The 15,679-nt window shown below is 50.3% G+C and overlaps 1 protein-coding gene across 2 annotated transcripts in view; it reads right to left on the reverse strand.

Moving 5' to 3' along the window:
• The window catches only part of CERS6 (ceramide synthase 6), a 245,764-nt gene that overhangs the window by 210,602 nt on the left and 19,483 nt on the right, over positions 1-15,679 (reverse strand). The gene's annotated exons all lie outside the window — the stretch shown is intronic.

A 15,679-nucleotide genomic window follows, 5' to 3' on the forward strand; every position in this document is an offset into this window, starting at 1 on the left:
TACCTCTCCACTTTTACCTGCGCTGCTACACCCCCCTTGCCCCCCTATCCCAGTCTGTCCCTCACCCCGATGACTCCATTTCTATTTTCACTGACTGGCTTTCTTGCCTGCATTGCAAGCCAGCCTCTGGCTTCTTTACTATTCCTTCCATCCAAGAACAGCACACACACCAACTGCAGGTGCTTCTATAGCCTGACAAAAGGTTTTTAAACTTGAAAGCTTGCTAAGATATATTTCTCCAACTATTCAGTTGGTCTACTAAAAGATATCAGATTGACCCAAAGAACCTTGTCTGCCAGTGCCATGTTCTTAGACCAACACGGCTACAACTTACAGCCCTAGAACCTGTCTCTGGTCAGCTGACCGGGAGGCAGCAGGGCCCTGGGCACATCTAAGCCCCAGGGCTGGGGCTGGCAGGGAGAGTTCTTTGGCAGCTGCTGGAGAAGAAGCTCCTGCAGGAAAGAAAGGCTCTGTGACAGTTTGACTGCCTGAAATGATGCTAGTGCTACATGTGTTGTTTTACTAAGTTATTACCTGTTGTTATTTAAAATGGTGGACCGCACTGAAGCTGTAGCAGAGGAGGATACCTCATTGGGGAACACTACTGTTTCGTGCGGAGGCCCCAGCGAGGGCACGCCTTATCACACACACACACGTCACAAGTTCTGCTTGTCAGCAGCTTGAGGTGCACTTCCCCAGAAACCCCTGCACCTATCTCCTTGAAACTTGACAGGCTTTGTGGCCTCAGCAGGGGCTACCATTCCTGCTGTGCTAATTTGAATCAGGCAGGAAATGACAAAAGTTATAGGCATTTTCACAATTCCCCATTATAGCCTATGGGCAAAACATCAAAATGCATGGAAACAATTTCAACAAAACGAAATGGAACTGTGCTTCAAAACAGCGAAACGAAGCACTGTCCCTTCGAAATGGCAAACCAAGTCAAAATGGAATGGTGCTGTTTCACACAGCCCTAATGTTTATTATGAACATTGTACCTAAGTTGGCTACATAGTTCAAAGCTTACAGCTAGTGAACTATAATCACCGTGAGATTTTAAATGTTTATAATGGAAAGAACAACATCTCCCCAGTATGGTAACTCAGTTTTGTCTCTAGTTGCAACAGCGAAGAGATCAACATAGCACAAGCTAGGTAAATAGATGGGCAGCTAGCCCAACTGAGCTACATGGTTAGCAATCAATAAGCTAGCTAGCTTAATATTACATGGGTTACAGTCTCTGTTGCTACTATAGTGTAAACATACCATATTTTGTCATATACAGCATGCCCCAGAATAAAATGTGCACCCTGTTTGAAAAGCAGAGTGAGGAAAAAGATTTTTCCTTACAGTAAGTAACTGTGCAGCAGGTAGGATGCCAAGCTTGCCCATTGTTGTGCTCCTTGTGGACTTCATGATTCCACTATTTCCAGGCAAAAGCATAGGTGGCATAAACTGCTGTTACCATAATTTATTTGCTTAAAATGCACACTCCAATTTTCAGCAGCTGTGTTTTGGAGGCAGAGGGAGGGGAGGGAAAGAAGGGTGCATGTTGTATGTGAGAAGGCATGATACCATTCAACTGCGACTAACCTACTGCAAATGCAGAAGATAAAAGCAGCTTTCCTTGCGCTCCTCTAGATGCTTGTATGTTTGTTTCCTAGTGCAGGGGCAGCCAACCCACAGTACACGTCACAAATGGCATGGGTACCTACAGGTCACATAGGGGGCAGGGAGAAGAGCAACAGATTGAACAGGGGACACACCCTAACTTGTGGCACACCTCCCAGAAAGTTGGCCACCACTGGCTAGTCACAGAGACCTAGGCAGGAGACAGGCAGCATGGTGCTAATATCACCAGGAGAAGACAAGACAGTTAAGGCAAGGCCATAGCTAAGATCCTTCTGCAGCTTTCACATAGCCTAGAGGCATGTCCCTGTATGTGTGCAAGCACATAATGAAATACAAGAAACATAAAAGGGTGGAGAGAGGTAAAATAGTGGTTAGGAATCCATTTTTGATAAGCCATTTTTAAAGCAATGTCCTCACAGTAGAAGAATATGCAAATTGCTGTAGGCTGCCATACAGAGGGCACCTACATGGGGTGCAAACAGATATAACCACTTGAACCATCCCAAGTATGTGAACTGGTTCCCAAATCAGTGACAACTATCCCAGTTTCGAGGCACCCATATGTACACTGAATGAACATGTACATGACAGGTGTTCTAGACAGAATAGTCACCTTTTAGGCACTGCAATGATGTCAAAATGCTATTGAATACCCAACCCAGCATACCTATCAATGGTGAGTGCCCCAGTTTCTCCAGTATTCCTCAATCAAAGGTAAAGGACCCTAATTTGCTAAACACCGAGAAACAGGAATGCGATGTCAATTGCCCACAGTTGCAATGATCTTCCTTCTTATTAACAGTGAATCCAATAAAAGCCATTCCTGCACTTCACCAATAACTGTATGGTGGCAGTCTGACTGGGTTGCCTAGGTATAGGTGTGTGTGGGTGTTTGGGGATTCCTAAACCTTTGCTGCTAGGTTTCCAGGAATTGGGTGCTCTGGCCCTGTTGTTGCTTTTATAGAGCACTTTCTCCCAAGCCACTCATCAATTTACTTGATGGCAATGTACCAGGTTTCACTCCATCACAGGCTTGTATGGGAAAGAAGTGATGGCCAGATGTTTGGGAATGGGGGAGGGGCCTATCTGGACCTTTGCTTCTCCATTCCTCAGGGGCTGGGTGCTCTGGGGGATGCACAGAGATTTCTGGCTCAGGCTACTTTCTTTATAAGACTTGGGGTGGCCAGATAGTAGTTGGGGGGGGGGGGGGAGGGAGGGAGATGGGAAGGATCCTGGACCCTGGCTTGTGTGTTTTTTGGGAGCTGGATATCGGGGGGGGGGGGGGGGGGGGGGAGGGAGTGATGCAGTTTGGGATGCCTGAAGCACCAGTAGACACTAGTCATAGAAAACATGGTGACTGCACATAACACTGAACCACTTCAAAAGGTATGAGTTAAAAATAATACCCAATTATCTAGGTATACATCTGAAACATTTCAGGAGATTAAAACCATTCTAAAATTGGTTTGTGCATCAGGCCACTTGCAGTTTAAACTGTTTTTAAAACTGTTTAAGCATAACATCCGTCTGTCCAAATGGGCCAAGTACAAAGGTTTCAAAAGCCCAATGCAGAATTGATTCAATATTTGCAGGTTTTTCCTAAACCGCGCAAATTGGACACATAATGAACTGAACTGACATTCAGAGTTTCAGTGGCTAAAGCAGACAGCCCAGGCCAGGAGCCTGGGGGCACTCATGCACCTCCTATTATGCCAGACACCGATGAAGCCTGACAAACCCAGTCAATCAACAGCTCATGCCTGACTGGCTACTGAACACACCCCCAACTCCCTGCTATCAGCTGCAGAGCAGGGGAAAGCCAGAAGACAATCTCTCCCCAGCACGAGCCACCTGCCTCTCAGAGACAGGGGAAGGGGGGAAATGCATCAGCTGCAGGTGGGGGGAAAAGCCCCCTGTGGGGGTTCTCCTGTGCATACCCTGGCTGGGGGACACCAGTGAGGGACTGGGTGGATGCTTCCCCCCCTACCTCTGAGCTGCAGGCAGCTGGTGAGGGGGTGGGGTTGGGGTAATCCCAGCCCAGCTTGCCAGGCTGCGAGGGGATAAAAAGCTCTACCACAGGGGCTCCCTCTCCCGCAATGCCATGCAGACCTTACCCGGGGGTCTGGTACCAAGCCAGGAGAGGGGTGTTCCCCACCTGCCCTCCACCTCTCAGAGGCTGGTAGGTGGCAGGGGATGGGGCTGGGCTGGGCTGATCCCAGCCTGGCTCTCTGGGGCTTTGGGGGTGAAAAGCCCCTACCACCAGGGCTTTCCCTCCCCCCACCCTGGGCAGACCCAGGCTAAGGAGGGGGGCAGTCTGGGGAGCTGTTCCTTTGCCCTGTCCTACTGGATTGACAGGTATAGGCAGGACACAGGCCAGGGAGCACACACTTTACTGCCTCAGCTCTCTGACATGTGGGGCAGGGCCAGCCTTGCTCTGTTGGAGCAGACAGCATAACACAGGGCTGCAAAGCATCCTGGGATGCTGGGGGACTGAGGCAATTTGAGTCAGGAGGAGATCTGGCACAGAAGTTCCATAAAACAGTTAACCTAAAAATCAGTTAAGTCTGATACTACATCCATCCAAGTTCATCTTAATCCAGGTTCAGCCATTTTTAAACTGGTTTACATGTGCCAAGTTTCTGTTCCGATACAGGTTTAAACCAGTTTCTGATCACTTATACTGGTTTATGTGCAACTGCTGTACCCAGCTTTACCGTTTGTTTTCTGGTCTTTTACATGTCTCGCACTAGTTTAATGCATTAGCTTTTGTGGCTTAACTCCTAATTTATGCTGGTACAAAGACCACATCCAGGACCTACACATAAAAATAAACACACATGCTCAAGGGGAACAGAAGGACCCATCTCCAGCTGATGTAAATCAGAAAAGTGTCACTGAAAGCATCATTCTGAGCTATTTTATTGACATGAAATTCTACAAGCAAGTAAGACAAGGAAGACAATGTGGCAACATTTTTTTAATGTATCTGTAACTATATGGTTTCCCAGAATTAATACATTCTTTAAATGGAAATTCATACAGAAATGCTAACATGTCATGAATATGCAGGTTGCCAAGGGAACTAGCTAATCTAATTTATGGACCCCCAGGGTGCTTTGGAAGTTTTCAGAGCCTTGAGAGAGTCACTCAGCAAGGAGCAGGCAAGAACCTGGCTATTGCCAAGTCTCATATCTTCCTTTATTATCGCTGAACCAAGAGAGAGATGGGAAAGGAAGAAGAGCGGGAATTCCAGACAAAGTCCCAGAAGACAGAAAATAAAGGGTGCTAACAAACATGCAGCAGCCCATTCACTCATGGCACTTCACAGAAAGTGCCCGCCAGACACCTTCATCCAGCCTCCAGCACCCCCCCAATGACTTGCACCCTGCCCAGCCCTTCCGCCCACGAGGGTGGGAGCGAGGCACCCATGTGTAAAACCCCCCAACATACCCTATTGGGCCTCACGCCCCCGCCAGACCACTATAATGGCGAGGGGACAGACACCCCATCATGGTGTCTGAGGAGCGTGAGCCTCTTCCTGGTGGGTACCACACTGCGGGGTGGGCATTCCTCTGTCAGGAAGGGGCTCGTGCTCTGGGAAACCATGACAGGGACTGCTGCCCCGTTCATAATCCACCCCCCACCTCACCATTCCAGCAGAGTCCCTTAGGTAGGGGACAGCAAGTGGGGTAATTCCCTTCTCTGCCCCCAGGGGACCACAGCAGGGTCTGCCTGCCCTGACTGCAGCCGCTCACTGTGTGCCTGCGCCAAGAGGTGGAATAAGCCCCCTCCTGCCCAGCTCTGCTGGACGCCAGAGGGAAGGGATGCTGGAGGGAGCTTATTCCCCACCCTCCCATCCTGTACTGTGTAGCCATCCTCATCTGGGCTTCTATCTCCTTAACTTTGTCATTCCCTTTCAACATTCACTAATAAAGTTAATTCTCCCCACTGAGCACAAGATAAAGTAGCTGGGGATCAGAAGAAAGGCTATAGCTTCAAATCCAAATTAAAAGGGCATGTACTATAGCTGCCTGTAATTCTGCCTCTTCATGATGTTGGAACCTAGCTTCCAGAGAACCAGACCAGTTTCCCTATATGCTCCCTCCTCCTCAACTAATCCAGAAATCCTCTTCCATTGATGAAAGGATGCATAAACACACACAGCAAAACTGAGAATTTTCCATTTTTCCTCCTTCTTATTGCATGGTTCCTCATTCTATTGACCCCCATGGAAAGAGACAGTCACACCTCTCTATTAACTCCTGAAGCACCATATCCGTGAAAGTGATACCTTTCAAGCAATGTGTGCTTTTGTAACTGAAAACTCTTAACTGTACAAAGATAACTGCATGATTTGATAATGCAAGAGGCTAGAGTGCAATTTAAAAAAAAAAAAAAAAAAAAAAAGGAAAATACAATGAGCAGGACAAAAAACAAGTGTTCTTTAGCCAGAAGGATATTACAATTTTGTCCACTTGCTTTCTGACATCAGGTGGTAAGAGTGAAATTGTTTAGATAACTGTACTTGACCTAAACTCCTTATTGCAACTGTTATCACATTACTGCATTGCAAAGATGGTCTTATTTTTGTAGCACTGTGCTCTTTCATATAAAATGGTAGTGTTAAGAAATCACTTGAGGTTGCAGGCTACAGTCCTTGATCAGGTAAAGAATCTGACAAAAGGATGGGATGCTTAAGAACACACCTAACAGTTAATAACACACAAAAAAGCTAGGGAACTCTAGCACTGCTCTCCATTGCATATATCTAACCCCATAGACTTCAGTGAGATTGTTTTAACTGGGAGGAGAAAGTTTTGCTCAAAGATTTTTGTCTTTTTTAAATGCTAAGGGTAAGTAAACAATTGTTGGCTGATGCCAGAATAAACTAGAACATTTTGAATTTAGTCTTAGCACCAAAATACTTAACATGAATACCTTTATAGTTTGATCAAAATCCTGTTGATCAAGCAGGCCTCTAAAGTTCCCTTGTATGCTTATGACAGAAATTATTTTAGTTGCTATTTGATCACTGCTTTCATTCCCAGAATAGTATAGCATTCGCCTCCAAGCCTCGCCAAAAGTTTCCATAATGCAAATATCAATATTGCTGCACTGTTTAAATGCACCTACATAAATGAGGCTTTATATATTAAGCACCAAATTCCTGTGAAAGCAAAACAGTAAAAAAACTGCACTAGGGCTGCCTGTATACATGACAGGGGTTTAGTCCCCTAAATTGAAATGGTACGTTTTTAATTGCAACGATTAAAAACCCACCGTTTCAATTTAGGGACTTCCGTCACCATTACAGTGAAGAACTTAATATTTTTTTGTTTGTTTGTAAAGCATGCTTGTATCTTCCGCAGCTGGGGGGCCAGCTGCCGGCAGGCCGAGCAACCCCTGAACTGCAGGAGGGCCCTAGTCCTTCCCTCTATGGCAGTGCTGCCCCCCAGGGGCCACCTGGGTGGGCTGTTAGCAGGCAGGTGCCACCTGGGAGGCATCACTGCTGTGGAGGGAAGGTCCAGGGCCCCCCCACAGCCGACCCACCTCTCCTGCGGCCGAGGGGCAAGATGCCAGAGGACCCCAGATCTTCCCTCCATGGCAGCAGCACCCCCCGGGGCCACCCGGGGATGCGGCTAGCAGATGAGTGCAGCCCCAGCTCACAGGCAATACCCAACCCAATCCAGCTGTTCCATGAGCCCGAAGAAGAGCAGCACCCACCTGCTAGCCACCTGCCTGGGCAGCTCCTGAGGGCACTGCCACCGCAGAATGAAGGACCATAGTCTGCTCTTTGGAGAGAGAGAGAGGCAGTGAGCTGCTGGGAAGGGACAACCTCCACCTCTCTCCACTAGGGAGGAAGCTCTTCTCAGCCAGACTGGCTGACCTGCTCCACCAGGCTTTAAACTAAGCCCGCTGGGGCATGGGGGGATTACTGCCACTGCTGGCCTGCTGAGCAGCCCTTGCAAAGCCAGCAGGCCAAGGCACTTAAGGGATCCCAACCCAGCCCTGGAACAAAACGTAGTCAAGGCAAGGTCCCCCAAGGGGACACTTGTGTGCCTATACATAAATGCCAGGAGCTTGGGGAATAAACAGGAGAAACTTGTTCTCCTGTTAAATGCAAATAACTATGATGTCGTAGGGATAACAGAGACCTGGCGGGACTGCACCCATGACTGGACCACAGGAATAGATGGCTATACCCTGTACAGGAGGGATCAAGTGGACAAAAGGGGCGGAGGCATAGCTGTCAAGGAAAGCTACGAGTCCCTGCAAGCCAACATTGGCACCCAAGGTGGATGACTTGAGACCCTCTGGGTTAAAATCCGTGGGGAACACGGCACAGGGGATACTATGGTGGGAGTCTACTACAGACCCCCTACCCAGGGGATCAAGACCCTGACCAGGAGATCACCAGGGAATTGGCTGAGGCTGCATGCTCCCAGTGTATGGTTGTCATGGGAGAGACTTTAACTAACCAGACATCTCATGGGAGGAGCGCTCAGCTAAATCATAGAATCATAGAAGTAGGGTCGGAAGGGACCTTGTAGATCTTCAAGTCCAACCCCCTGCCTGGGCAGGAGGGAAACTGGGCTCAAGTGACCCCAGCCAGGTAGGCATCAAGCCGCTTCTTAAAGACCTCCAAGGTAGGAGCCAGCACCACTTCCCCTGGAAGTTGGTTCCAGATCCTAGCCGCCCTAATTGTGAAGTAGTTCCTACAGATGTCTAATCTAAACCTACTCTCCAACAACTTGTGGCCGCTATTCCTTGTTATCCCGGGGGGCACTAGGGGAAACAAGGTCTCCCCCAAACCCTTCTGGTCCCCCCTAGTGAGTTTATAGACGGTCACAAGATCCCCCCTCAGCCTTCTCTTGTGAAGGCTGAACAGGTTCAGGTCCAGTAGCCTCTCATTGTAGGGTCTGCCCTGCTGTCCCTGGATCATGCGGGTGGCCCTCCTCTGGACCCTCTCAGTGTTGTCCACATCCCTCTTGAAGTGGGGTGTCCAGAACTGGACACAGTACTCCAGCTGTGGCCTGACCAGTGTCGCGTAGAGGGGGAGGATCACCTCCTTGGCCCTATTTGAGATGCACCTGTGGATGCACGATAAGGTCCGGTCAGATGTGCCGACTGTGACCTCGCATTGTCAGCCCATGTTCATCTTGGAGTCAATGATGACTCCAAGATCCCTTTCTACCTCTGTGCTATCAAGAAGGGAGTTCCCCATCTTATAAATGTGCTGCTGGTTACTACTGCCCAAGTGCAGCACCCTGCACTTGTCAGTATTGAAACGCATCCTGTTTTTGTCAGCCCACCCTTGCACCTATCCAGGTCTTTCTGCAGTCTCTCTCTCCCTACTAGCATGCCCACCACACCCCAAATTTTGGTATCATCAACAAATTTGAACACGTTGCTTTTCACCCCATCGTCCAAATCGCTGATAAAGAAATTGAACAGTGCGGGCCCAAGGACCGAGCCCTGGCGGAACTCTGCTGCCCATTTCCCCCCACGTCGAATATGACCCATGCACCACCACCCTCTGTGTACAACCCTTCAGCCAATTAGATTTAATAGACATTTTCATAGACATTAGGGCTGGAAGGGACCTCGAAAGACCAACAAGTCCAGCCCCCTGCCCAAAGGGCAGGAAGTCAGCTGGGGTCATAGGATCCCAGCAAGATAAGCATCCAGTTTGCTCTTGAAGGTGTTCAATGAAGGCGTTTGAACCACCTCCGGTGGCAGGCTGTTCCAGACCTTGGGGGGCTCAGACAGTAAAGAAATTCTTCCTTATGTCCAGCCTGAAATGGTCTTGTAGTAATTTATGACCATTCAACCTAGTCATCATCCCTTGGGGCGCTCTGGTGAACAAACGTTCCCCCAGATACTGGTGGTCACCCCTGATAAACTTGTAGGTGGCCATCAGATCACCCCTGAGCCTGCGCTTTTCCAGGCTAAAGAGCCCCAGGGCTCTCAGCCTGTCATCATAGGGTCTGCTTCCCTGACCTCTGATCATGCGCGTGGCTCTTCTCTGGACTCTCTCAAGCTTCTCCACATCCTTTTTGAATTGTGGAGCCCAAAACTGGATGCAGTACTCCAGCTGTGGCCTCACCAAGGCCGAGTACAAGGGGAGAATGACGTCCCGGGATTTGCTTGAGAAGCATCTATGGATGCAAGCCAGCATTTTGGTCGCTTTACTAGCCACAGCATCGCACTGCAGGCTCATGTTCATCTTGTGGTCAATGATGACCCCCCAGCTTCCACAGTGCTAGCCAACATAGCACTGCCGAGCCTATAAGGATGCTGCAGGTTTTTCTTCCCAAGGTGGAGAAACTTGCATTTATCAGCGTTGAACACCATCAGATTCTCGTCCACCCACTTGCTGAGCCTGTCCAGGTCAGCCTGGATCACCCGCCTGTCTTCTGGTGTGGATGCTTTGCCCCAAAGTTTGGTGTCATCTGCGAACTTGGCCAGTCCAATTCTGACTCCGGTGTCCACATCATTAATGAAGATGTTGAACAGTATGGGTCCAAGGACAGAGCCTTGGGGGACCCCACTGGTCACAGGACACCATGATGAGTGACTTCCATCAATTACTACCCTCTGGGTCCAACCCCAGAGCCAATTTTCCAGCCGATGGATCGTGGAGGACCCAAGGCGACAATTGGCCAGTTTCTCCAAGAGGTGATCATGGGAAACCAGATCAAAGGCTTTTTTGAAGTCAAGATATATGATATCAATCTCTTCTCCCTTGTCCAGGTGATAGGTCACCTGGTCGTAGAAGGAAATGAGATTGGTCAAGCAAGACCTACCCGCAACAAACCCGTGCTGGCTATCCCTTAAGATGTTGACATCGGCCAGTCCATTAAGGATGGCCTCTTTAATAAACTTTTCTAAGATCTTCCCCGGGATAGAAGTCAGGCTGATGGGCCTATAGTTAGCCGGATCCACTTTCTTCCCTTTCTTGAAGATAGGCACCACATTGGCCTTCTTCCAGTCTTCGGGCACTACACCAGAGCGCCAAGAGTTTTCAAAGATCCGCGCTAGAGGCTGGGCTATGATGCTCGCCAGCTCCTTGAGTACCCTGGGGTGAAGATTGTCAGGGCCGGCTGACTTGAAGGTATCCAGCTTCTCAAGATGTTCCTTCATGAAGTCAGCATTAATGGAGGGCAGGGGATCACCCTCACTCGGACTTCCCTGTCCCATAGCGGGCATGGGCGTCCCATGGGGCTGATGAAAGACTGACGCAAAGTACCCATTTAATAGGTTGGCTTTTTCCTGGGCGTCAGTTGTCAGTTGCCCCATCTGGTTCAGCAGGGGTCCAACGTTGCCCCTGCTTTTCCTCCGGCTCCCCACATATCTGAAAAAGGACTTTTTATTGTCCTTGATACTCAAAGCTAGTTGGAGTTCAGTTGCAGCCTTGGCTTTCCTGGTATGCTCCCTGCAGGACCAGACCAGTGCAGAATAATCCTCCTTGGAGGTGACTCCCATCCTCCATCCTTTGTAGGCCTTTCTTTTTAGCCTCAGGAGGTCTACTAGGTCCCTGGAGAGCCAGGGGGGCTGCTGTGCCCTCTTGCTGCCTTTCCTCCGAAATGGAATAGACTTAGCTTGTGCATTGAGGATCCCTCCCTTGAGGAGCAACCACTCTTCTTGAACTCCCCTCTCCCCGTGGTCATGGTCCCTTAGGGCCTCACTGACAAGCCTCCTGAGCTTGTCAAAGTCGGCGTTCCTGGAGTCAAGGACTTCCGTGTTGCTGACCGACTTGCCAGCTTTTCGGCGGATGGTGAAGGTGATCAGCTCGTGGTCGCTGTCACCCAGCTTCCCACTGATCACTAGGTCGCCGAATAGGTCATCCCCAGTAGCCAGTACCAGGTCGAGCAGCGCTTTGCCTCTCGTTGGCCCATAGACTTCTTGAGTCAGGTAGAGGTCATCCACGCATGACAGGAAGCTTTGCGACCGCTCAGATTTTGCTGAGCGATCCTCCCACGAGATGTCATGGGTGACTTCAATTACCCGGACAACCATGGTCCTGGAGCATGACGCCTCAGCCAGTTCCCGGGCAAACTCCTGGTCAAGCTCAGGACTTTGGGTGGGAAGTCTGTAGTAGACTCCCACCATTGTGTCCCCTGTGCCGTGTTCCCCACGGATTTTAACCAAGAGGGTCTCCAGTCATCCACCCTGGTTGCCAATATCGCCTTGCAGGGACGTGTAGCTTTCCTTAACATAGAGAGCTACACCCCCGCCCTTTTTCTCTACACGATTCCTCCTGTACAGGGTATAGCCATCTATACCTGTGGTCCAGTCATGGGTGGAGTCCCACCAGGTCTCTGTTATCTCCATGACATCATAATTATTTGCATTGAGCAGGAGGATGAGCTCCTCCTGCTTATTCCCCAAGCTCCTGGCATTTGTGTACAGGCAGGCAAGTGCCCCCTGGGGGGCTCCTTCCTTGCCCACAGATTTTACCAGGGCTGGGGCAGGGGTGGGCTCCCTTAAGTGCCTTGACCTGCTGGCTTTGCAAGGATTGCTCAGCGGGCCAGCAGTGGCGGTAGTTCCCCTGTCCCCCAGTGGGCTTATTTTAAAGCCCGGTGGAGTAGGTCAGCCAGTCTGGCTGAGAAGAGCCTCCTCCCTAGGGGAGAGAGGTGGAGGCCATCTCTTCCCAGCAGCTTGCTGCCTCTCTCGCCAAAGAGCGGGCTGTGGTCATGAAAGCCAAAGCCTTCCCGACGACACCAGCACCGCAGTCTTTGGTTGACCACGTGGATCCTCCTCTCCCTCCTCGGCCCGTAGCCTGAGACTGGGAGGATTGACGAGAACACCACCTGTGCCCCCAGACCCTTTAGCCCCGCTCCCAAATCCCTGTAGCGCCTCATGACCCAGCTGGGAGCGCTCCGAGCCGTGTCATTGGTGCCCACATGAATTAGGAGCATGGGATAGTGGTCTGTGGGTTTGAGGAGCTTTGGGATTAGCAATCCATCTGACCGTGTAGGCATCGATGCCACAGTCACCTAGTTTTTTAATGAGGATGGGGTGGTCGACAGCGTCAAAGGCCTTGCTGAAGTCCAGAAAGACTACATCCACAGTGGACACCTACAGCCAATGCTTTTGTGACCTGATCGTAAAAGGCAATCAGGTTGGTCTGACATGACCTGACCCTAATGAAACCGTGCTGGTTGCCCCTAAGCATTGTTCCCGATGCCGGCCCATCACAGATGTGCTCCTTGATGATCTTCTCAAAGAGTTTCCCCAGGATTGAGGTAAGACTGACGGGTCTATAGTTGCCTGGGTCCTCCCTCCTCCCTTTCTTAAAGATGGGGACCACATTGGTTATCTTCCAATCATCTGGCACCTGGCCTGAGCACCACAAGCGCTCATAAAGCCATGCCAAGGGCCCAGCAATAACCCCTGCTAGCTCCCTCAACACCCTGGGGTAGAGAGCATCCGGACCTGCTGACTTGAACACGTCCAGCCCCTCCAGAAGCACTCTAACCCGGTCCTCCTCAACCTTAGGTCTTGAGGCGTTCCCCTTAAGTCCATCTTGAAACACGGTGGGGGAGTCCTGGTCCCTGCGCAAGAAAATGGAGGTGAAGAATTTGTTAAAGATGTCTGCCTTCTCCTCTGGCGCAACCACCAGATTGCCCAATGCATCTTGCAGGGGCCCCACATTTCCCAGCACCTTCTTCATCCTCCCTATATATTTGAAAAAGGACTTTTTATTATCTTTGATCTTGGACGCTAGTCCTAGCTCTATGTCCGCCTTAGCTTTCCTAACAGCCCCCCTACAGGCCCGAGCAGTGGAGGTATACTCTTCTTTGGAGATAGCCCCCTCCTTCCACTGGGTGTACGCCACCTTTTTGGCAACCAGGCATTCCCGGACTTCCTTGGTGAGCGAGGGAGGCTTTCGGGCACTCTTGCCCCCCTTGCTTCCTGTTGGGATTGTCACCCCTTGGGCCCTGAGTATTGTCTCCTTAAGGAACGACCACTCATCTTGGGCACTGAGTTCCCCTGCCCTCGAGAACCCTAGTGCCGCTCCCACCAATCTCCTCAACTCGCTGAAGTTGGCCCTCTTGAAGTCTAGAGCTACCACCTTGCTGCAGGCCCCTGACACCCTGCGCTGGATGATGAATTCCAGCAAGCGATGATCGCTGTCACCCAGGTGGTCAAGGACCTGGAGGCCCCTTACCAGATCATCGCCTGTGGCCAGGACCAGGTCCAACAGGGCATTTCCTCTGGTGGGACTGTGCACCTCCTTGGTTAAGTGGAGGTCCTGTATCTCGGCCAGGAACCTTCTGGAATGGTCCGACCTGGCTGACTGCTCCTCCCGGCAGATGTCCGGGTAATTTAGATCACCCATGACAACTACATCCCTTGCCTTAAGTGCAAGTGCAATCCAAGCAGTCGCAAAGCTTTCTCTCATCCATGGATGACCTCTATCTGACACAGGAAGTCTACAGGCCGACAAGAAGTAAAGCGCTGCTCTACCTTGTACTGGCACCTGTGGACGACTTAATCAGCAACCTAACAATCGAAGGGAAGCTGGGTGACAGTGACCATTTGCTGATCACCTTCACCATCTGCCGTAAAGCTGGCAAGTCAGTCAGTAATACAGAAGTCCTTGACTTCAGGAAAGCTGACTTTGACAAGCTAAGTAGGCTTGTCAGACAGGCTCTAAAGGGCCACAACATAAAGGAGAGGGGAGTTCAGGATGAGTAGTTGCACCTCAAGGGAGCAATCCTGGATGTGCAAGCAAAGACCATTCCATCTCGGAGGAAAGGCAGCAAAAGGGCACAGCAGCCCCCTTGGCTCTCCAGGGAACTGACGGACCTCCTGCATCTTAAGAGGAAGGCCTACAAAGGATGGAGGACTAGAACCACCACCAAGGAGGAATACTCTGCTCTGGTCCGGACCTGCAGAAAGCAAACCAAGAAAGCCAAGGCTGCAAAGGAACTCCAACTAGCTACAAATATCAAGGACAATAAGAAGTCCTTTTTTAAATATGTGGGGAGCCGGAGGAAAAGCAAGGGCAACATTGGACCCCTGCTGAACCAGAGGGGGCAACTGACAACCGATACCCAGAAAAAAGCGAACTCGCTAAATGGGTACTTTGCGTCATTTTTCCACCAGTCCCATGGGACGCCCCTGCCCACTGTGGGTCGGGGAGGCTCGGGTGAGGGAGATTCCCTGCCCTCCAAAGCTGACCTCATGAAGGAACACCTTGACAGGCTAGATACCTTCAAGTCAGCTGGCCCCGACGGGTTACACCCCAGGGTGCTTAGGGAGCTGGCAAGCATCATAGCTCAGCCCCTGGCATGGATCTTTGAGAGCTCTTGGCGCTCTGCTAAGTGCCAAGAAGATTGGAAGAGGGCCAACGTTGTGCATATCTTCAAGAAAGGGAGGAAAGTGGATCCGGCAAACTACAGGCCCATCAGCCTGACCTCTATCCCGGGGAAGGTCTTGGAAAAGATTGTCAAAGAGCCCATCCTTAACAGACTAGCTGAAGGCAATATCCTGAGGGATACCCAGCATGGGTTTGTTGCAGGTAGGTCTTGCTTGACCAATCTCATTTCCTTTTATGACCAGGTGACCTATCAACTGGACAAGGGGGAAAGAGATTGATGTCATAATATCTTGACTTTAAAAAAGCCTTTGATCTGGTATCCCATGATCACCCCTTGGCTAAACCGGTTAACTGCAGCCTCAACCTCACCACGATCTGCTGGCTGGGGAACTGGCTTTGCAGTAGGACCCAGAGGGTGGTGGTTGATGGAAGCCAATTGTCTTGGTATGTGGTCACCAGCGGGGTCTCCCTCAAGGCTCTGTCCTAGGGCCTATACTATTTAACATCTTCATCAACGATGTGGACATTGGTGTCACAAGCAGACTGGCCAAGTTTGCTGATGACACCAAACTCTAGGGTAAAGCACCCACACCTGAGGGCAGGAGGGTGATCCAGGGAGATCTTGACAGGCTCATGAAATGGGCGAATGAGAAGCTGATGGTGTTCAACACTGAAAAATGCAAGGTTCTCCACCTTGGAAGGAAAAACCTGCAGCAT

The sequence above is a fragment of the Alligator mississippiensis genome, chromosome 4, assembly GCF_030867095.1.
Source record: "Alligator mississippiensis isolate rAllMis1 chromosome 4, rAllMis1, whole genome shotgun sequence".
Lineage (NCBI taxonomy): Eukaryota > Metazoa > Chordata > Crocodylia > Alligatoridae > Alligator > Alligator mississippiensis.